This window comes from Caretta caretta, chromosome 1 (genome assembly GCF_965140235.1).
Source record: "Caretta caretta isolate rCarCar2 chromosome 1, rCarCar1.hap1, whole genome shotgun sequence".
NCBI lineage: Eukaryota > Metazoa > Chordata > Testudines > Cheloniidae > Caretta > Caretta caretta.
The window spans coordinates 57694658-57718446 of NC_134206.1; the positions used below are offsets into that span (position 1 = coordinate 57694658).

General features: G+C 37.8%; 1 long non-coding RNA gene across 7 annotated transcripts in view; it reads left to right on the plus strand.

Annotated features, from left to right (window-relative positions):
- The window catches only part of LOC125636437 (uncharacterized), a 69862-nt gene extending 51528 nt beyond the window's left edge, over positions 1 to 18334 (plus strand). For 5 of the 7 annotated variants that reach the window (XR_012668366.1, XR_007356595.2, XR_012668364.1 and 2 more), the window contains 3 exons: positions 211 to 303; positions 7483 to 7546; positions 9616 to 18334. This is a non-coding gene — a long non-coding RNA (uncharacterized LOC125636437). Of the gene's footprint in view, positions 1 to 210; positions 304 to 7455; positions 7547 to 9615 lie in introns of all 7 variants that reach the window. The other 2 variants (XR_012668369.1, XR_012668368.1) reach the window with 2 other exon arrangements.
- The last annotated feature ends 5455 nt before the right edge of the window (positions 18335 to 23789 follow it).

Genomic DNA, 23789 nt, shown 5'->3' on the forward strand with positions numbered 1-23789 from the left:
GAGGCTACTGATAATAAAGAAGCATATCACAGGTGTTCCTAATCAAGTCAGTTTGGCTGGTTTTTTTTTTTTAGGTGTTTTTAAAATTAGGGTTTTCCTTAACATGGACAAAGTGAGGGTCAACTTGATGACCTACATCTATGTTTGGGGATCAACCATGAAACTGTGGGTGTCGGAAATATGTTATAATACATGACATTTTTATTGCAGGTTTTGACCTTTCAATGGAGAACTGATTCTGGAGAACAACTTACTTCTGTGATTGAAAAATTCTCTCTGGAAAGCTGATGGAGCATGAGAATGGTATATATCATATTAACATTTCACATATTTCAGATGCTCTTTATTTTTAAAAATGCGTGTAGTAATAGGACTTCTTTGGTTTATACATAGTGAGACTGTTATACTGGGTTAAAGATTTTCTGTTTGCTGAAGTTATTCTTCTTCACATTCGCTCTGTTAAGTTTTAAGACTAAATAAAAAAACAGTCTCCATTTCCCTCTGAAGACAGTCTGTGTGTTAAGTGGCCAAAATATGTACAAAAAGCTGAGCTTGCAACAGCCTTGCTTATTGGAGTTACATAAATTCTCCATATAGTGTTGTCCTCATATTCTTGTATTGGGAATTATTACTGCTAATGCAAAATAATAATAGTAATGGATAATACAATAGTTATTTTTAAGTAATTTTATTCTGTTGTCAATAGTGTGTGTGAAAGAGAAGAATGGAGACCTATCTGAGTGCATTTAAATGTACTGTACAAAGTTATTTTTTAAAGTTATTAATAACTAGCCACTTCTCAATTAAAGCAGTATAGAATTTGCAAAACTGGTTTTCAAACCCCACCTATATAAAGAGTTATCAGAAATTTAATTTATCTTGCAGCCTATCAATAAATATTTAAGTATTATACAGTAAAACAATGAATAATATAAAAATAATATACATAGAATATACAATACTCATCTTGCAAGTCCTGCTTTGCACTAAGTGGTAATTTGGTTGAAACTGAGAAATCCACTCAAAGTAATCAAGACCTCTCTACTTGTATATGAATAATCTCAGCTAACCATTAAAATAAACAACAGAAATTTAAAAAGTAATTGCACTAAGATCAAACAAATTTATATTTAAACATTAAACAGAGTACTAGAAATTTTAAGACTTTATCTCTGTCATAAAATGCATTGTGGCAAAAACTAATTTTATGAACATATTGTGTGTGACGTTAGCAATTTTAGTATTCAGCTGGTATAGAGCTTTTAGCCTTAATCAAATCTTACTGCCTTTTTAAATGTGTATATATCTTTGCAGAAAATAATTGTATCAAAATGTAAGATATAAACTTTTCTTTTAAAAGCTGCAATAAGCCCAAACAATTGCTGACTGTACCTGAAAAAGCTCTAGCACATCCATAGATGTGTAAAATGTATTTATCCTTACTTCAGTAGCTAATTTCAAATCTGGTTGAAGGATTGCAAGTGGTCAGCAATAATACACCTTTTATTGTAACAGTATTTTAGGAAATATTTTTTTCTTAAAGAATGTATGGGAAATATTCTACATAGTATGACAATTTCGTAGGTACTGAAAGCCTTCTAGATAAAATTAACATCTGAAAACCAAAACTTTGAGTACACACAAAATATAAAATGTAAATAAATTTGGACTAGAGCATGACTTTATATTTTGATAAACCTTACATCTTGCCTTTATTTTATTGTAAATAGGTAGTGAATTTTTTTAATCTCTATTAGAATAAAATAAACCCCCCCAAATTTACTATTTTATTGGGATTGTTGTTAATACTCCTGTTTGGGATAATTTGCATAACATGCAAAGTTTTTAAACTTCAGAAGCTGTTCAGAACCTCTGATTTTGATTCAGTGGGTACTATTCAGTTATGAATAATTTGAGTTTCCAGTTCTCTAAGAATATAAGGACTTTGCATTCATTTTAATAATTTTGTTTGTGCTCATATTTTTCTGTGCAAAAGCTATTACAATATTGTTAATGAAAATCAGAATTATATTGGTAGGCAAATGTATCTAAAATTCCCTTGTTACAAATTTAAAAGGTGAAAATTTGTTGAGGTATTCTTCAGTCTGAGTAATGTTAAGGGTATTTCTAATGTAATATTTTTAAGGAAAGTATACTGTCTAGATTTTAACTACAAGTCTAAAGGATTATTGTAAATTTAGGGCCTAATGCTGCAAACTCTCAGACACACAAATAGTGCTAAAGACTGCAATGAGTAAAAATTTGCAGGATCATGGCCTTAGTTGTTGCAATCCTTTTGTTTTTTAATATTTGTTCAAAATATTTGATTGCCTTAAACTGATAGTTTTGGGATTTAGTAATATTTTGGGGGACTTGCCTCAAAATGAGGAATTAAAATGTGTACCAACACACTTACTCAGAAAGCTTATTAACTTACAAGCTCAAATATCACACAGGAGTGCTACTGTAAAGAAAGTTGTCAATTTTCATTATAAAATCCACTTTTCAGCTCTTGATTTGTTCTAGAAATTTTCCATACTGAAACTTGGTCTATATAATTTACAGCCCAAAAGAGAGTATAGTGACTGTCTAGAGGGATGTAAGGTGTGTTTTTTCTCACACTTAAGTTTGACTGCTGCAATCCTTACTTAGGCAACACTCCTGTTGACTGCATTGGGAGTTTTGCCTGAATAAGGACTGCAGTGTTGGGGCCTTTAAAAACAATTGGTGTGAGCATTTAAACATTACAATTTATATTTAACTTTTTTAATTAGTCTTAATTATCTAACAGTAATTGAAGGTGAAAGGAATAAAAATGCACAAGATTTACTTTTTTACAAACCTACATATGTGTAACATTTTGTGATCATTTTTATTATTCCTCCTGTAGGTGTGTACACAAAACTATACAGACATGTTGACTAAATAATAGTTTTGAGAGCTGACAACACATGCTCATATAATAGATCATAACTCCTTAAAAGATTACTATGTCAATTCTCCTATGCTTTCTTTATCATCTTCTCTTGCTTTTCTAAGTCAATCGAAATGGATAGCTGCATATCTACTTCATGCAAATTATTTAACTTGTGTCTAGTTATTACAACACATGTAAAATCACCCATTGTCTGAAAACTCTATGATATCTTAGGCAAGGCCATTTAAAATTTTGGAATCCTTCATAACTGCATTTCCTGACTTTTGTTGATTTAAACTAAATCCAGCCTTAACATAAAAAAGCCTGCATTAAAATGTTATCAGAGTTAAATAAGCATTTCACTTTTATTCTACCAGTCATTTAGTAAGACATCTGTGTAACAAGGATTTGAGACTGGTCCACTTAATTTTTCCTTACCTATGGATAATTGTTTTCATGAGACCTAATTTTTAAGAAGCAACAAACTACGTACAGATAATCTTTAGCAATAATGATTAAAACTAAATGATATTTAAATATATTTTCTTTTACCCAAAAACATGTGCCTAGATGTGGATGGGGGGATTTTTTATTTATTTATTTACCATTTGAACAAAAAGTTTGTTAGAAGTGCCTCCAAATCAATAAATTAAAACTGCATTTTAGGTTTTCTATAATCATAAAAAGAAAAGGAGTACTTGTGGCACCTTAGAGACTAACAAATTTATTTGAGCATAAGCTTTCGTGAGCGATGAAGTGAGCTGTAGCTCACAAAAGCTTATGCTCAAATAAATTTGTTAGTCTCTAAGGTGCCACAAGTACTCCTTTTCTTTTTGCGAATACAGACTAACACGGCTGCTACTCTGAAACCTGTCTATAATCATAGTTCACTTACTCAACTGTTCACCCTACTGCACTAATTTTTTATTTAATCTACCTTGTTTTGAGTTGACTATCTTGTCAAGTGTTCATATAATAATTTGGAGGGGAAGCAGTATATTTGGAGGTGTGGTTGCTGATTGACTGATCTATTTAATGTCTTAGTAATCCTCTATTAGCAAACATACTAACTTCTGAGTTTATTTGAATTAATAGTTGAGTATTCACTGCAAGCATTTTCTGAAGTGAAAAATCTGAATAACTTACATATTCTCTGGGTGTATTTCTCTGGTGTATTTCTTTAATATTTTTATGGCAATATTTTATGAGAAAATTATTTCACAACTAAAGTATTGTAAGAGGGGAATGTCTCATTCTCTCGGGTATGCTATTTTTAAAAAATAAGAGACTCAACTTTTCTGTGAAATGCAATTTAACATTTAGTCATATGTAAAATATTTACACCATTGCCTTAATACCTTAACCTTTGAGTTTGCCTTTATTTCTTTATGGTAGTAAATGCTTTGTTTTCAAATCTTCAAAACAAAGTCTTCTTGCTTCACCCTGCCACTCACACCAATCCCACTTTTTTATTAAATATTGTTTTGCTTAGGGGGAAATGACTGGGTCTAAATAATGATAATTAACATTAATTTAAAGAGATTTTCTGTGAAAATAGTGTTATACTCAGCATTTTGTGGTCTTTACATCTTTATTTAATTGTTTTTATTTTCTATTTTAAAAAATGCATAGAGCTTGCATTTAATACTTCATAATATATCTAAAATGGGTTAAATTATCCCCTATGTGGGGGAAATTTGCAGTAGGATGGGAAATCCTAGGTTATGATTTGGAACTTGTGCTGGTCACCTTCTGGGGCAAAATTGGCCATTGGTAGATTGGGCAGGGGGTGTGATCTCCAGGCTGTTAGCACAAAGAGAGTAGCACAGCACTCCCAAGCACCCATAAATGTAAGCTACCCCAAACATCTGCCAGGAGTGGGGGATTAGAAGAAGGCCTGCTGTCCCTCATGGCACCATTTCTTCCTGATAGGAACCCTCACCTGTAATTGGCTCAAAATACACATGTAGAGAATTCACATCGTAAAAGAGGGTTCTTTGCAACTTAATGTTTACTCTGTTAGTATTATCTTGTACGGGCGAAACCCTGATGAACAGAAAGATTCTCCACCATCTCCTATTTTTCACCAGTATTTGTGCAGATCCTCTCCATGAGCCCATCCTAACAGATGTTTTGGCCCAAAGGTGGGAAGAATATTAATTAGGAGACATCATCTTTGGTCACACAGCTGCTTTTTAAACAAAGGGCCACTTTCTGATCTTCATTATATATGCATATATCTCAATTTAATGTGGATTGTATGCAAGGATTATTAAATATATGTTCTCCCTACTTCAGTTAGTAAAACTGTAGATTTGATTAAAAAATGGAATTTAAATCTTTGCTCACTTCAATAGTGCATACAAATATAATCTGAAATATGACCACAGGGAAATGCCTATTCTTTCTCAGTATCATAGTAAGGTTTAAAATCTGGGTCTTAGTTTGCGAGAGTGCTTGTTTTGCATCTAGTTTATAAGTTGGAGAATTTTGAACTATCAGTCAGAGAATAATTTCTTCTAGAGCATTAGGTTTCAAAAGAGTTCTGTATGTCTTTAAAGCAGTAACTTTCCCTAGATTTGTAATTAAGGTCTTGATGTCAGCTATAACCTTGCAATCATAGTGACTTGGCTATCAGTATTTTATATTTATATCTAAAATTGATACCTTTGCTAACTCACCATAAGAAATGTATGCCAATGCTAAATACTTGATTTAACAAGTACAAGAACCTTCATAATAAATATTTTCCTTGAAAAAATTCCTGTTTGGAAAATGGAATCATCCTTTGTATTTTTCATGTGCAGAATTCAGTTTGTCGATCCCATTGAGGTTTCTGTGATGAAAATGTGACAACAAAACATTATGAATATTTTTCATGTCTAAATTTTTAGACTACAAAATAACTTTGCTTTAACCTATGTGGGTGACCCATTTTCTGTTCTGTAGGAAACTGTACCAAACTAGTCACTAAGGCCTTGATTCAGCACACCCTCCCTATTCAGCAAAACACTTCAGCACATGTTTGACTGCTTTGCTGAATAGAGATGGAGTTAAGAAAGTTCTTATACTTTGTTAAATTGGTGTTCACCCACCATGATAAACATAATGTGTTTTCAATGTGCTTTTTTGGTCTGGTTTTTGTCCCTGCACAATGCCCTTCAAATAGCTTCAGAAAGACCTAGATTTTGAGATGGCAAGGTGCCAGCACAGAGAGACTTAAATTTAATGCTTTTATTTATTTTATTTTATTTTATTTTGCGGCTTAAATTTTGAGGAAAACCGAGCATGAGGAGAATAAGCATATTTTGAATGAACAGAAATCCATCAGTAGCCTAGAATCAACTGTTTGCCTCATTCTAACTTATTTCAAGTAGTTAAACTTAGTAGGAGACTCCTTGCAAAATATCAAATTATGTCAATTAGTAAGTACGGTCAAATAGCTATAAAAATCAAGGATAACACACATAAGATGCATTTTGTATATATTCATAACGATAACTTACCACAAAAATAAGGTAGTACTAATGTGCTTGAAAATGTAACTACATCAATTTATGTAAAAATGAAGGTATAGCAACATGAGCCTTCACTACTACTGTTTGATATTAAATCTTTAAGAAGTGGAGAGAGACCACTAGTTTACTTTTTCTATGTATGTTCTACTATTTTACTACATAATCAGTTGTTCCATAATTTGCTTAGAGGATGGTGTATTTTCTGTGGTAGTTATAATGTTCATTATAGAATATCCTTACATACTTTACAATTCTTTTAAATACTTTCATTTATGCATTCTGTATGTAGTTTAATAAATCTCTCTAAAATACTCCCTTTTAAGTACCATTTTATTTAAAGGTCATCTGCAAATGTAATAATCTTCTAAAAATCAAGTCAATGACTCAAATAGAGTGGAATATATTTGATATGTTGTTATGGTAAAATGTATGTCTATCGTCTGCAACAGTGCTGGAGCCTTCAGAATAGAGATTGGATTGTCACTTAGAATAAAATCCACAACAACTAATCTTCATGAACCTGCAAAAGAAGAAAACAAAAATTTTGACTTGTTAATGTGCAAATTGTCCCGGTTACATTTTTTTTTTCTTTGTCATTTAGCCCCTTCTAAAGTAGTTAGATTTTCTGTTTCCAGGTGTCATCTCTCAGATCATATAATGTCCATATTGGTCTGATTTATTTTCCATCAGTATTGACTGATAGGTTAGGCCCCAATCTTGCAAACACATGCAAGCTTAACTTTAAGCATGTGAATATTCCCACTGAAGCCAGTTAGACTATTCATATGCTTAAAGTTAAACATGTGGGTAAGTGTTTGCAGTATCAGATTCTTTCTTTATTTATTTATTTATTTTACAGATAGGCCTGCAAGAAACCTAGAATGGAAAGAACAAGCATTTTCATGCCACCTGGTTCAGACTGACTCCTCCCCTTCCTTTTGCTACCAGTTTGATTCCTACTTCTGAATCAAGCAGTCAGATGTAGAAAGTTCAATCAAAAGTTCTTAAGCTTATTTTTAGGGTTTTATTTGTTGTATATTTTCTTAGGAAATCTAAGAACACAGAACAAAACGAGGAGAAGAAGTGTGCAATAATACTCTACAGATGCAAGGTAAAGGATTGTTCTGTCTGTGAACAGGTGGCTTCATGTGGCACACAGGGGGAGAGATTCTCTTGGCAGTGTCTTCCCAGGCTCTGACAAAAAAGATGACACCTATGATTCAGAATTAGAAGGGGAAATCTGCCAGTTAGCATACGCTCCTTAATTTATGGATGTTCCTTAACGTGTGGGTTTCTCTTCACCACAAAGGATCTGGTATATCCATGCCAGTAATTCCTGGAAGATAGTGAAGAACAGTCATCTCCTTCTGAAAGAATTTGGGGTGCCTTACAATTTATTATTCATATTACAAGAAAAACCCATATAATGTAAAATTCTTACCACTTAATCTAAATCTAGGAAGTAAGGACAATTTGAATTGTCTTAAATACTGCATCTAAACTTTAAAACAGGGAGCAGCTTTCTAAACAGTTTGACACAGAATAGGCTCAAAAGAATCTATTTCCATTTGAAAGCACTAGAAATCTGTTTTGAAAGCTTTGGAGATGTACAGTGCTTTTAAGAGTTACACAAAAGCTTATGCTCAAATAAATTTGTTAGTCTCTAAGGTGCCACAAGTACTCCTTTTCTTTTTACTGTTGTAAGATAAGTTCTATAATTTTATCTAACATCTGAATCCTAGTTCCGGGGCCTTTAAGTTGACTTCATCATTTCAGTCATACACGGACTGAAAGTGGACTTCCTGCTAAGGCAGAATACATTTATTTCTGGAATTTTGTTTTTGAATATTGTTTACTAAATAATGACTTTTTGAACTGTTAAAGTAAATTGCAAATATTTGGTTTAGCTCTACAATTCCCTTGAGGTAGATAAGTGCTAGCCCCATCTTTCATATGTGAAAAAGTGATTGTCTCTCCTTCTCCACCTCCTTTACCCTTCTGGAGTAAGAAAGATAATCCAGAATTTAGTGATGACTCCAAAAATGACTCCATATCCTCAGGGGAAAATGCTTCCAAAGGAGAAGACTGCCATTTACTTAAATGAATGAGTGTCATGTACTGTTAAATACTTTTATTTAAAAAAAAAATCAGCTGTTAATTGTCAAGAAGAAGATTCATGACCATTCTGATATTCAGGATTGTGAATATTTACTAGACAATGTTTGGCAGAACTGAGAGTAGAATTTAGATCCTCCTGACGTCTAGTCCTGTGCTTTAGCTATTAGATCATACTTCCTTTCCTTAATTTTTTTGGTATTCTGATTAATCGTTGAAGGTTTTACTTATAGTACTGAATATTGAGCCTAATGCAGAGCATCAGGAGGCACTTAGCATTCTTGTGCTCTTTGCAGAGTAGAAGGAGTGATGAAGTTCCTTTAATTTGATAAATCTACTAAGAAAATTGTAGACTTTGCCTGGATGACTAGCTTCAAAAGTGACCTTCACTAATAATAATAGCAATCAATACTGTCTGCCTCAGAATACACAGGAGTAATGGGTAACTAACTGCTCCTAGAACTGAGCTCATGGCTATTTCATGAACAAAATGTTCATATATACACATTTTAGAATGTAATCTTTCCCACACACATTCAACTGCAAAATAAAAGGGTCTGGAATCAGAAGTAGTTCAGATAGGATTATTTCTGTATCTCCACAGCCAACATTGAATGGATTACAGAAATCCAAAATGGATTAAGAGTCTGCCTCCCATGGAACATCTGAAACTTCTGTCCAAGTGTCAAATTAAGGGCACTATAATAATGCAGTAATATTATGTCAGGGTGACAGCAAATATAAGGGGTTCCTCTACTCTTGACTAGAGGGCTTCCTTGTCTGTGCACTGGATCAGTGATCCTTTAGATACAAATAATGGATGACCTTTCCCTTAAAGCCTTTTGTCCTCCTGAACACTTATGAAAATTGTGACAGTAGTGGCATCAGGTCATAGAAGAAAAGATAGCCACCTAGAACAGAGATAATATGCTATCTTCTTTCAGGACACACAAAGAGAAATACATAGGGTAAAAACATTGTTCTAGGGGCTGGGAGTTAACAAGAGACCAACCAGTTCTTTTGTGCTTTCTGGTTCTCACTTCATGGTATTTTCTCTGATTCTAGAATCCTTGAAGACACACTCAGCTGTGAGGACCAAGTTTTCTAGGATTCATTGTTCTGTGCTAAAGTCCAATTTTTGGCTTTTCACCCAATTGTATATCAGACCTATGCAGCATTAGACTACAAAATGACAATTTGAAGAGGCTTATGCTTCCATACAGTAAAAACATAATGGCTTTAGCATAATGGTAATATAATGGTTGAAAAAGTAGCATACCCTGAAAGATTACTTGCTGCAAGATTTTGACTTGATGCAGACAACATACCAATCTGACTAGGTGGAGTGCTTGCAAATCAGTGGAAATGGCCAAGAACGAAGCAAATTAGAAGGACAGTCAGATTAATCTTGGTTATCTTACTTCCCAGCTTCCAGGCAGTGCTGTGGTGTTGTAGGCCCTATGATGCTAAATGCACACAAAGCAGGGTGTTATGAGTTTTTCATTGGTTCAAAAAGCTATGAGTTTTTCATTGGGTCAAAAAGCCTTCACTCAGGGTTTTGCATTTAGATTCATAGACTATCAGAGTTGGAAGGGACCTCAGGAGGTCATCTAGTCCAACCCCCTGCTCAAAGCAGGACCAATCCCCAAATTTTTTTGCCCCAGATCCCTATATGGCCCCCTCAAGGATTGAACTCACAACCCTGGGTTTAGCAGGCCAATGCTCAAACCACTGAGCTATCCCTCCCCTCCCCAAGTATTAAAAGGCACAATGTGAACATTGTAGAACAGTTCAGAGGGATGTTAAAGTAATTTACTGGATTTAATCTTTACACAGAGAAGAGTTCTTCCATTGACCTAGCTGTTGCCTCTTGGAGAGTTGGATTTACTACAGTGGCACAGCTGCAGTGCTGTAGCATTTCTAGAGCGGACATACCCCAACACTTTAACTTCCACTGGCTTGCCCCTCTAAATTGAAAAACAGACCACCTCTTTAAATGAGTGGCTTCAAGGGCATCTCTGGCAACATGATTTTATTAGTCATACTTCCAAAGGATGGGGTCATCAGAGGTATGGGCCTTTGTGTGGACACCTCTGACTTCCAGCAGATCTCAGAGACTTGAAGATTCTGGGGCCTACACCTCTGGGCCTACACCTCTTGCAGGGTGTGATGCACTCTTCTACCTCAACTCTCCCCACTCAAAAAAAATTCCAAGGAAAAATCATAAGTAGAAAAATGGAAGCTTCCTGTTCTTTCACAGTTGATGATGTCACCCTATGTTGGAAAGATTTTACACTTACCAGTTCTCAGCCTAAAAATTGCTTTTAGAAAATGTCGTATAGAAAGGTTCTGCGAAGAGTGTAGTGTGACTTTAGAGTTGAGTAAATACCTAACATAGCAAAAACCTTCCAAAGCCTAAAAACAAGGCAATTACATTGAATTTGGCCAGTACCTGATCATTAGTAAGAAATGTGTTTCCAAAGGAATTAAATGTTGGCAGTATTTAGCTATTTTGAATATTTCTTTTGATCTTTTAAATAAATTGGTAGCCAATGGGCATGAGTTTATTTGGTTTAGTGGAGAACCCCTTTGCCACCTTTGACCAGGTAGGTTTAAGTAAATTTATTTTATGAGTGGTTCATTCCCTGATCTGCACCAACACTGTAACTCTTGGAGTGAAGGCTTTCTATTTCCCCTCCCTTTCCTTCCTCAGTGTATGATTAGCTCAATATCTTCAGGTAGAAATTTTCTACCCTGGCACACTATTGCAGTTAGGTGCATTTTGGTTTCATTTTCACAGAGAGACTGTGTAGTCAGACCTCCTGTATAATCCAGCATTAGTCACTGTAATGGGATAACTGAGTAGATGCACCATTGGTCTTCATCAGGGTAACAAGTTTTAAGACACCATTGTTAAACACCAGAAAATAATGGAAACAGTGACAGGCCTTAGAATCAATCTACTATTAGGAGGGCTTTGCTGGTTTATACCAGTATAGGTAAACTGGCAAAACCTTCCTAGTAAAGATGCAGTTATATCTTTATACTTGTGCCAGTTTCCTGATTAGTATAAGCACTTATATACAGATATATGTGCCTATACTAGAGCTTTTACCAGTATAGCTGTATTGGCAAAAAAAAAAAAAAAAAAAATCACACTCCTAACTAACATAGCTATGCCAGCAAAGCTTTCTAGTGTAGACCTGCCCTGATGCTCCTAGGAGGCAAGTGGGTAAGGGAAAATGACACGTGCACAAATATTTTCTGTAAATAAAATGGAAGAATTTGTCTGCACTATGTCTCCTTTGCCAGTGGTTCTGTTCCATGTGAGGCATGTTTTTTCTTCCCAGCCCTCAGTTTGCAGTCATGGACCATTCCATCTCAAACTACCGAAGGCCAGGTCTACATCAGAAACTTTCACTAGTAGAGTAACGTTAATTAGGGGTGTGTATGTTTTGACACTTCTATACCAGCAAAAGCCCTAGTATAGAAGCAACAAGTGCTATTGCCAGTATAGCTTATTTTATTTGGGGAACTGGTATTAATATATCAGTGAAAATACTTTGCCAGTATAAGCAGTGTCTAGAGACTCTAGAGTAAGAGAGTTTTTTTTCTACACCTTGTCTAGTGTAGACTAGACCTGAGTGAGAGCCAGCACTCTTATTTACTCTTGTGGGTTTTTCCTAAAGGGGTTGGGCTGCTTAAACTACCCCCATCGCCATGCCCAAGACTATCTCTTGTAAATGCTAAGGTGGTATCCCTTTTGAGATATGAACTACAGTTTCTTGTTCACCTCTTCAAACTGACAGTTGTACTTAACCTTGATTTTAACTTCTGGTATTGTAAAAGGTGACCCTGAAATTATAGCAATATCAAAAAGATTTCCATTCAAGGGAAAGAAGAAACATAAGTTTTGGGATTTTTTTTTAAATGTTCTTTTAATGTGAAGATGAACTGAAGTTTTCACATTAGAGAGATCAGACTTAACTTCTAATCAGAGAACTATCCGCACCATTTAATTAGCCTGACAAGGATCTGAAATTTGGACCATAAAGTTATTGTGTGCTAACTTGACAGGAACAAAGTCTAAAGCTGACCTTAATTGTAAGTAGAATATTGGTCCACTACTAAAAGTAGATGTTAATGAAGGATTTGTAATGTATTAAAATAGCTAATGTCAATTCTGTAAAATTAATGTTAAACAAGAAAATATGAGGTTTGACTTACAGCTTATGCTTTCATTCCTTTGACGTTTTGTAGACACCTTGGGCTAACGTAGCAGCACATAATGGTTTGTGGGTTTTGAAAAGGTGCAGGCCATATTGTGCTGCCTCAAAAATACAAGGATTTCATCCTCCTGAAGAGAAATGTCACTTATGAATTAACACGATCCTGATGTCAGCAGTACATTAGCAGCACGTAAATATTGGCGTTAACTCTGTAAATATCTCCAGTATTAACTGTGCTGCTGAAGTAAAGTTGGCCATTCTCTGCAAATGATCCTAAGGAAGTATGTTGATGTTGTCCGACTTATCTCCTGAGTGTGTTAATTTATGTAAAAAAATTAACTTTAATAAATCTTACTGTTTTTGTTCTATAGTTTGATTAGTTCAGTACAGATTTTTAGAACCACATAGAATCTGGCAGTAAATCTAGAACATTTCTTTGAACACTGAATTTATTGTAGGAACTGTCTCAGACTACAGCCTTCTTCATAAACATTTATTAACAATTTGTTCACGTGATTATTGTACAAACTTAAATTAGTTTAAATATCTGCATGACTTTAGTAAAGCTAATGAGATTAAAATTGTTTTGTTTTACTTTCACAGCACTTCCTATACCGATACAAATTTAAAATATATTTTGTCAATTGTTCTACAAGTTCATCAGCTTTAGCTAGAATGACTTCAGAAATTCTTTTGAACAAAAGAGGCAGTGAAAAGTTAATTATTCTAAAATTATTTCTTGCATTATAGTAGCTATAAATATGTAAAAAAAATTAGTTTAAAAAGTATACTCTCTACAATTGATTGCAAGATAACTAATTTTCTCATCTTCTACTAAAACATTTCTTCTTCAGAGGAGTATTGCATTGAGACAACTGAATCTGCCACAGTAAGGATGGAAATTACATGAGTTTCTTTCCTTTTCTTACATGCAGCTTTTAACTGTGTGGTGAGTCAAATGTAGACTTTATTGGTTATGTAAATGTCTCACTAATTTTAGATACAGTCAAGATCTGAAAGTGTTTCCTCTATGATCTTTTCTTCACTATCATGACTCAGTATCACTTGCTAGATCTAATTGTACTAGCCCTGTTACATTTTACCATTATAAATCATTCTTGTCCTCAAACCATACTGGCTTATATTTTAACTTATCTCCACTGAAGATTTCCCCTGATTCATGCCTCAGTGGCCAGCTGAATAGATGCAAAACTCTAATGTAGATGGGCAGCTGTTAAGCTATAATTTTTTTCACCACATACAATTTCAAAGTAGAGTCTGCTGTACGGCTGCAAATCTCAATTTTGCTTGTCTATAGTATTGGCTTGCACTGGTGGACCTTACTGTTCACTAGTGGCTGAAATTTTCAGTTTAGATCACACTGGACTGTCTTAGGGAATTATCTTTCCCTATCAGGAAATGCTCAGTATGGGTTGCCTATTAAACGCTTCAGTGTAAGTTGTTAGTATATCAAGTTTACAGGAATAAAAGAAACGGTTAGCTAATTGGTGTTACACTGAGGTGGTCAACCCCATTTGAAACTAACTCAAAAAAATTCACTCTAGCCAAACCTTTGAGTGTCAAGGTGTCTGTCATGTGTCCCATCTGAGGACATTTTGCAAAAGTGAGGCTCATTATCTGGTGTATGTTAGGTACCTGATTTAGAACTAGACAGTTTTCCTATTGGGGCTTCTTCTATCAGCACTGCGCTGTGACATTTACCATAGGAGACTTTACACATGCATTCCAATAGTCAGAGAATCAACTTTTCTATGAATCCCTGCCTAAGAAGGTCACTCTCTAGCAGGAGGCTTGTTGTCTTGAAATTCCCCTTTCTGCAAAAGTCACTGATAATAGCCAATATACTGCAGCCCGTACTGCACATAGAAGGCTGTCAAGATGGTTGATCTTGTAAGCCCAGTGCCTTAATATGGTAGGACCGTTATGAGAGCTGATGTGAACCTACAAAGTTGGTCACAGGCATTGCATGTGGCAGCTTCTCTAAGTACATTGCATTTGCTTTGACATCCAAACTGGAGAATTTAAAGAGATTGTTTCCTCCCAATTGGATATTGGTCTCCCTAGATTCCCATCCAGCTTCAGCTCACTAGTACAAACTGTGCACATACCATTCTCTTTCTGCTGAACCAAGAAACTATGAAAAACACCTGCCAGTATGCAGTGTTTTTTACCCTCATCTTCCTAATCATAGGCTCTGTAATAGAAATGTCACTGACGCTTCCCTTTATAATCAGTTGCTTATAACTTTGCCAAACTTTAATCGTTTGGGTTGTAATTTTCCACTCAGGGTCTCTGCTACATGTGGATTTTATTTTTCCCTCCCAGCTGTTTCAGAGAACAGTAAGGGAAAATACATTGTTTGGACTATATTTTAAAAAAATGCTGGCAACCTTTTCCTCAAAAAAATCTCTTGCCCTGTGCTTTGGAGCAAGGACTCCAAATTTGGGTGTGTGATGGTCTTTGTGTCAGGGATGTATCTTTTGGAGTCTTTGTGAAAAATCCACCCACATCTGGCCAAGTTATAAGTGAAAAATTGCACTTTGCACATGCTCAAGTAAACTTCTTAGATTTTAGCAGCGAACTTCCCCAAAGGTTTTGTCTGCACTGGGCATGCTCCAGCCCATAGTTGAGCTGGGCTTTTCCTGAAAGTTCAGCTCTCAGGCAGCTGAACTCAGAGTAGGGAGCCTGTCACTCCTGTGCTTTCAAAGATAACCCCTTTGCTGGGCCGAGGCAAGTTGGAGGAAGAAGCTGCCTGATTCAGATGCAGAGGGGATAAGAGCCGACTACATGGGGAGTAGATGGGAACATGGCGTGTTGGTAACAGAGTAGGACAAGGGAGAGAAATAGTGGAGGGACTGAGACTGTGGGATTTGGTGGGCTAGGGGGAGGAATAGGAAGGGGAGGAGGGATTTTGAAAAGGTGACACTAGAATTTGCTGAGCAAAGATACTGGAACAACGAGGCTGTGGAGTTGGAACTGGGACAGCATGGAGAGTGGCTCCTTGCCCCAGCCACAGGAGTAAAGAAGATCCAGGACAGGGACAGGTTGGAGGGGATGGACAGAAGAGTCTGTGCCTACTAGAGAACACTCCCGCCAGAGCATGGAATAGAACCCAAGAATCTTGGAATCTCATCATTTCTCTGCTGTAAGCAAATATCTGTGTAACCCACTTGCAAAGTATCCCATCCACTCCCTGTGCGGGTCCACATAGAGGATGACAAACTACTATTGCTGTCAGTTACTCCATTAGCTCAAGTGGTGGAGGGTCTTTGCATTGAAGCTAAAGTTTCCAACTCTGCTGATGGCCTGACTGGGTATCCATATGATGTCACCTTATAGAATTTCTATTTTTTAAAAAACCTAGTGTTCCATGTGTGATTTCCTATGTTAAAAGAACATAATTAAAGTTAGTCAGGCACTGATTTAGTTGGGGATTGGTCCTGCTTTAATCAGGGGGTTGGACTAGATGACCTCCTGAGGTCCCTTCCAACCCTGATATTCTATGATTCAAAAATTGGGAAATGCCAGAGTTTAATTGTGCCTACACCTATTTGTTGCAGAAGTTGAGAGGTGTGTAATATTTGTAGTACTAGAACAGACAGGGCTAGGCTTGCCCATAACTAAAGCGCTTCCCCCACCCCCAAATTATAGGGGAGGAACCATTAAGTCCAGGTTACAATTGACTGCTGGGGACAACAAAGGAAAAAAGAGAAACGGGTGAGATTAAAGATTTGAAAATCAGGGCAAACAGGGCAGAGAATCCCAGAGAGCACCCCCTGCTTCTCAGAGGTATCCAAGGAACTGGTGGACACTGCCCAGAGGAACTCCATCTGGAGATGTGAGCAGAGAAGGGACAATAAAAAGGCCCCACAATTGCAGAGCACACCCTCCTCCCCCACATCCAGCTTCCTCCTCTTGGAGTGATAGATGGCCATCTTGGCCAGTGTCAGGAGGATGTTGACAAGGAGGTCCCATGACTTTGTGAAGCCATGGATAAAGTATACAAAAATCAAGAGGTGTGGGGGAAAGGGGCAGCCAGAACCTCAGGAAGGGGTTCTGGATGAGCCACAAGAGGGACTGCAACCTGATGCACTCTACATAGATCTCAAGGGTCTCCCTGTTGCTGCAAAAGGAACATGTATCAGAAGAGTTTGTGAACCATGCTAGGACATGCCTGTGCTCACAGCTCTATGTAGGAGCTGCCAATTAACATCTCCGGTGGGCCATGGAATTACATTGGAGTACAGACAGGCCCACCAGGGTTCCTCACCCTCTGCAGGTGGCAACAGGCTCCTCCAACTTGGTGTTGGATGGGATGCAAGGGTGAGGAACTGAATGGTATGAAGCATGAGCGCTTACAGATATTTTCTGAGCACAGCTTGGAGGCAGACCAGCTGGATGTCATTCAGCTGACAGGTGGCATGTTGGGGGCAGCTGGGGAGGCTCGTACAGCAGGAGCCTTGTGATGAGTTCTGGAGGGCCAGAGACGAGGGGTGGACGCAAAGCACACTCATGTGGGACCCACTCAAGGAAAATCATAATCAGGAGCCAAGGCTGCCCTCACCTCCCAGAGCACACAACAGTGGAGATGCAGGGTGGGCAGCCCCATGTATTGGCTGAGCACAACAAGGTCCACCCAGTGTCTCAGATCAATTCTGGTGGCACCAGCCAGGACTATCCTCTGGAACACAAAGGGTGACACCACCACTTTAACACAGAGATGAGAGCTCTGTGTAGTAGGAGTTCTGCAGCACACTATGGAACTTTTAGTGCATGGTTACTGGTTATTGTGTGGCAGGCTAGTGTGCTGTAGATTTACACCCCAGCTTACTGTGCACTGTCAGTGTAGACATGCCCTCGCTCCCTGCATGATTCATGTCTTGGGTGTGGAACACAGCATAGCAGTTACCAGACTTAGAGGTATAGGGAAGACTGCATTAACTTGATTAGCTGTTTGCTAATTTGAGGAGTCCCCAGTGAAAATGCTGATCAAAACCCACACACAACAATTGAATGATTTGCTGGTCTTTTGGTCCTGTCCCACACTCCAGCTTACATCCTATGTTGCCATTTATTCATTCTTTATTATGTAGTTATCAAATAAAAAATTGTAAGATCTTTGTTTTGCATAAATGAGTTAAATGTATTGTAAAACAATATGCCAAAGAGAAGCTCAAACATGAGCATTGCCTTTATGTTGTAAAAAGTTGTACACTGTGTGGCAGGTGTTCTTCATACAGTAATGTTCTACAAATAGAACTGCATGACAAATAGAATGGGCAAGTTAAACTGAAATACTATTTATTTGTTATGTATAATATGATTGTAACAATGTTTTTAAGAGTGCAAAATGACTTCCATACATGTGTTCAGGGCTTAGCACACTCTGTTGTATATAATTTCATGGGAACCAAGTGTTTCCTCTTTTTATACTCCCTTATAATGGCTGCACTATATATTTGAGTTTTTACAATACTTTCCTCACTGTCAAATGGTTTGGGGTTCAAAAATAAAATCACAAAACCTCTGATAAATGTGTTATTGTTTCTGTTCTTTAAATAAAAAAAAATCTTAGTACTCTGTATTTCAGATTTTTACTAGGCAAGAATATTTTCATACTGCATACCTGATATTTATAGTACATAACCCCGAAAATGTTTAAACTTCTCCCTTGATCTGCTCTACATGCTGAGTATCCTTCAAAACAAGGAAATGATGAAGTCTCTTCTCTAACAGCAGTAACCAGATGGAGACTTGAAGTGTCTTGATTCCTTCCTCTCATGTTCTTTGATGTCACCACCTTTCTCTTCTAGCTGCATAGGAATCACAACAGATCATTGATGGCAATATCTGAAATGGTGAGCAGTTGCCAGCTGCTACTTTCCCACAGTTTAACTGGAGGTAAAACAATGGTCCTTTGCAGAAAGGTTTGAAATCTATCAGCATACTTAAGGCCAAATCCCTCCTCTCCAAGTTGCAGTGGGGTTCTTTATGTGTATCTAAAGGAAACATTTGGCCTACAAGTAGAAACAAGAATGAACTGTGGGAAAAAAACATTAGGGCATAAGTGCCATTGTTACCACTATTTTGGAGGGAGGGGGAAAGATTTCTCTGTCTACCAGTTTATTTCAGTGGGATGTTTATTGAGTAATTATACAAAATATCAACAGTTATTAGGTAATTTTTGAATTCTTCTGATAGCTTTATATTAGTAAAGATCATGAGAAATGTTTACAATATTGATTCCATCTCTTAATGTACACATTGGAGAATTATTCTGTAAACTCTGAAAAGGGTGAAATTGGTAGTACTATAGAACCTCAGAGTTACAAACACTTCGAGAATAGAGGTTGTTCGTAACTCTGAAAGTTCGTAACTCTGAACAAAATATTATTGTTCTTTCAAAAGTTTACAGCTGACCATTGACTTAATACAGCTTTGAAACTACTATGCAGAAGAAAAATTTTGCTTTTAACCATCTTAATTTAAATGAAACAAGCACAGAAACAGTTTTCTTACCTTGTCAAAAAAAATTAAAACTTTCCCTTTATTTTTTTAGTAGTTTACATTTAACACAGTAATTTTTTTTGGTCTTTGCTGCCTGATTGTGTACTTCTGGTTCCAAATGAGGTGTGCGGTTGACTGGTCAGTTCGTAACCCTGGTGTTCATAACTCTGAGGTTCTACTGTATTGGCAGCCCTGCTGACAGCTTAAATGGAATGTGTATATAGTTTCATTAAATGTGAAATTTCTTCCTCACTTAAATTCTTCTGGAAGATAAGGAACAATATTCTATCCTTAATCTTTTATTCTTCTAAAGGGTTTCTAGCCATTGGTCACATATAAAGAACACTTCAGAGCCTCTTAAAAGTTCATAGATTCATAGATATTAAGATCAGAAGGGATCATTATGATCATCTAGTCTGACCTCCTGCACAATGCAGGCCACAGAATCTCACCCACCCACTCCTGCGAAAAACCTCTCACCTATGTCTGAGCTATTGAAGTACTCAAATCGTGGTTTAAAGACTTCAAGGAGCAGAGAATCCTCCAGCAAGTGACCGGTGGCCCATGCTACAGAGGAAGACAAAAAACCTCCAGGGCCTCTTCCAATCTGCCCTGGAGGAAAATTCCTTCCCGACCCCAAATATGGTGATCAGCTAAACCCTGAGCATATGGACAAGATTCACCAGCCTGATATCCAGGAAAGAATTCTCTGTAATAACTCAAGATTCCACCCCGTCTAACTTCCCATCATAGGCCATTGGGCCTATTTACCATGAATATTTAAAGATCAATTGCCAAAATCGTGTTATCCTATCATACCAAGTTCTTGGTTTTGAGGGGAGGGGCTGAGCTTGTTTTGGTGGTGGCATTTCAGCAGGGATGGGAATCTTTCATCATTTCTTTTTTCCATATTTCTAACTTCCTATTGTAATAAACAGGAAGTTTCTGGACTTCTAAAAAAAAGTTTCAGAAACTTTCAGTAACATAAAAAACAAGATGAATTTTCATACAGTACAATAACAAAGTGAGGATTGTGATTACATCTTCCAGCTACTGTACAACTGTCTCCAGAAGAATAACACCATTAAAGGTATGTGAAATCAAACATATGATTAGGTTAGTCATACTGGGATAAACTTCAAGCATTATTGGGCCTGCTTAAATTGAACAATATCAGCTTAAGTAACACTCAGAATCCTTTTATTTAGACATACAAGGTGGGTGAGGTAATTTATATTATTGGATCAAGGTCTGTTAGTGAAAGAGACAACATTTTGAGCTTACACAAAGCTCTGCTCCAGGTTTGGGAAAGGGTACCTCAAGAGTGTCACAGCTAAATTCAAGGTTGGACAGATTGTTGAGCATGAGGAATTAACACATGTTACAAGAAACCATTCAAGGGGAAGTAAGCAGTTAACACCTGCAGTCAAAGGACGGTAAGTGGGTTACACTACATCAGTTTATCAAGACTACTCCTACCCCAAGTTGAATTATGTGTACTCTCCAAGGGACTGAATTTCAACCCCACCACAGAACCTATTAGTATGATAACTGTGGCAAACTAACAGGTTTCAGAGTAACAGCCGTGTTAGTCTGTATTCGCAAAAAGAAAAGGAGTACTTGTGGCACCTTAGAGACTAACCAATTTATTTGAGCATAAGCTTTCGTGAGCTACAGCTCACTTCATCGGATGCATACTGTGGAAACTGCAGAAGACATTATATACACAGAGACCATGAAAAAGAGTGGGGTGGGAGGAGGTATTGTTTCATGGTCTCTGTGTATATAATGTCTTCTGCAGTTTCCACAGTATGCATCCGATGAAGTGAGCTGTAGCTCACGAAAGCTTATGCTCAAATAAATTGGTTAGTCTCTAAGGTGCCACAAGTCCTCCTTTTCTTGTGGAAAACTAGAATTCTTTCTTTGATGTCACCTCAAAGAATTCTTTCACAACAAAGATGACATCACCACATCATCCATATTCCCCCAACTGTCACAGAAAAAATAATCTGGACCCCCGCACAGCAGATGAAACTACACATTTGAACATTACACAATCAACTGTGAAATCCTTAACAAACATCACCTCACAAACACCACACTCTCTTCATCACCATCAGCTCCCAACTAAAACCTCTCCAGTGCATCATCAAGGATCAACAACCTATCCTGAAGGATGACCCATCACTCTCACAGATCTTGGGAGACAGGCCAGTCCTTGCTTACAGCCCCCCAACCTGAAGCAAATACTCACCAGCAACCACACACCAAAAACACTAACTCAGGAACGTATCCTTGCAACAAAGCCGGTTGCCAACTGTGTCCACATATCTATTCAGGGGACACCATCATAGGGCCTAATCCCATCAGCCACACTATCAGAGGCTCTTTCACCTGCACATCTACCAATGTGATATATGCCATCATGTGCCAGCAATGCCCCTCTGCCATGTACATTGGCCAAACCGGCAGTCTCTATGTAAAGGAATAAATGGACACAAATCAGACGTCAGGAATCATAACATTCAAAAACCAGTTGGAGAACACTTCAGTCTCTCTGGTCACTCGATTACAGACTTAAAAGTGGCAATTCTTCAACAAAAAAACTTCAAAAAGAGACTCCAATGAGAGACTGCTGAATTGGAATTAATTTGCAAACTGGATACCATTACATTAGGCTTGAATAAAGACTGGGAGTGGATGGATCATTACACAAAGTAAAACTATTTCCCCATGTTTGTTCCCCACCCCCAACCCCCCACTGTTCCTCAGACATTCTTGTCAACTGCTGGAAATGGCCCACCTTGATTATCACTACAAAAGTTTTTTTTTCTCTCCTGCTGGTAATAGCTCATCTTACCTGATCACTCTCATTACAGTGTGTATGGTAACACCCATTATTTCATGTTCTCTGTGTATATAAAATCTCCCCACTGTATTCTCCACTGAATGCATCCAATGAAGTGAGCTGTAGCTCATGAAAGCTTATGCTCAAATAAATTGGTTAGTCTCTAAGGTGCCACAAGTACTCCTTTTTTTTTTTTTTGCGGATACAGACTAACACAGCTGCTACTCTCAAATCTCTCCATGATGACAACCAACAACTCTCCAATGCCACTCATAATAAAGTATTCAAATAAGACCCCACACTACAATTCACCCAAGAATTTAAGGATATCATCAAACCTTTCACAAAACAACTCTAAGAGAAACTCTACAACTTCATCCCCTTCTACAGACCCATGCCAGTGACCTGCATGCTGCCCAAGATATACAGACAAGGGAAACCAGGCAGACTCATCATATCTGGTCATGGCATTCTTATTGAAGGAATATCAGGACTCATAGAAGCCATCTTCAAACCACTCATCGCATAAAGAGCCAGTTTCCTCCAAGACAAACTGACTTCCTCCAGCAACTCTGCAACATTAACAACCTCCCTCAAAACACCATCCTTGCTACCATGGATGTCACCTCCCTCTACATCAACATCTCTCACTATGACTGCATCACTAGCTGCTTCTAATATCTATAAGACAATGGGCAACACTCAGAAATCCACCCCAAATACATTGCCAAACTCAGCCATTTCATCCTCACCCATAAAAAATTTACATTCAACAGCAAATACTTTGTAGAAACCATGGGAACAGCTATGGGTACTAGGACAGCTCCCCAACATGTCAACCTCTTCACAGGCCACCTCAAGGAAGTATTTCTGGAAAAATGCACCACAAAACCAGTGATTTACCTGAAATACATCAATGATATTTTCATTCTTTGGACAGATGGTCTGAACTCCCTCATAGACTTCCACCACAATGTGAGCCACCACCTATTGTCTGGGTGCACATTCTGGGGTGCAATCCAGCATAGATGCCAACTCCGTGGGTGCTCTGGGGCTGAAGCACCTATAGGGAAAAAATGGTGGGTGCTGAGCACCCACCAGCAGCCCCCCTACCTGAACCTGCTCCTCCCCCCAGCACCTCCTGCCTGCCGGCGGGCCCTGTGAATCAGTGCCTCTCCCACCCCCCCAGCAACTACCACCGGGCGTGGATCAGTTGTTTCACTACATCAGGAGGTGCTGGCGGGGGAGCGAAGGCACAGCATTCTTGGGGAAGGGGCGGAACTGGGCGGGGTTGGGGTGGGAAGAGGCATGGCAGAGCTGAGAAGAAGCAGGGTGGGGCGGGGCCTTGGGAGAAGGGGTGGAGTGGGGGCAGGGCCTGGGGGGAGCACTCCCCCCCAGCAGATTAGAAACTCGGCATCTATGCAATCCAGACCAGTGAAGAGTTGTCACCTTTTACCTTTTAACACTGAGTGCCTCACAATGCCTTGCCACTGTGGTTCTCTCCCTGGGACACTTACAGCAACAGGTATGGAATTCGTCTATATACTGGGTAGCCCTGGTCCAAATCTTTGGATCCTGGAGCCTGCCTGCAGTATCACAGCTTTCCACTGTCTTCTACCAGCCTTGGTTAACAA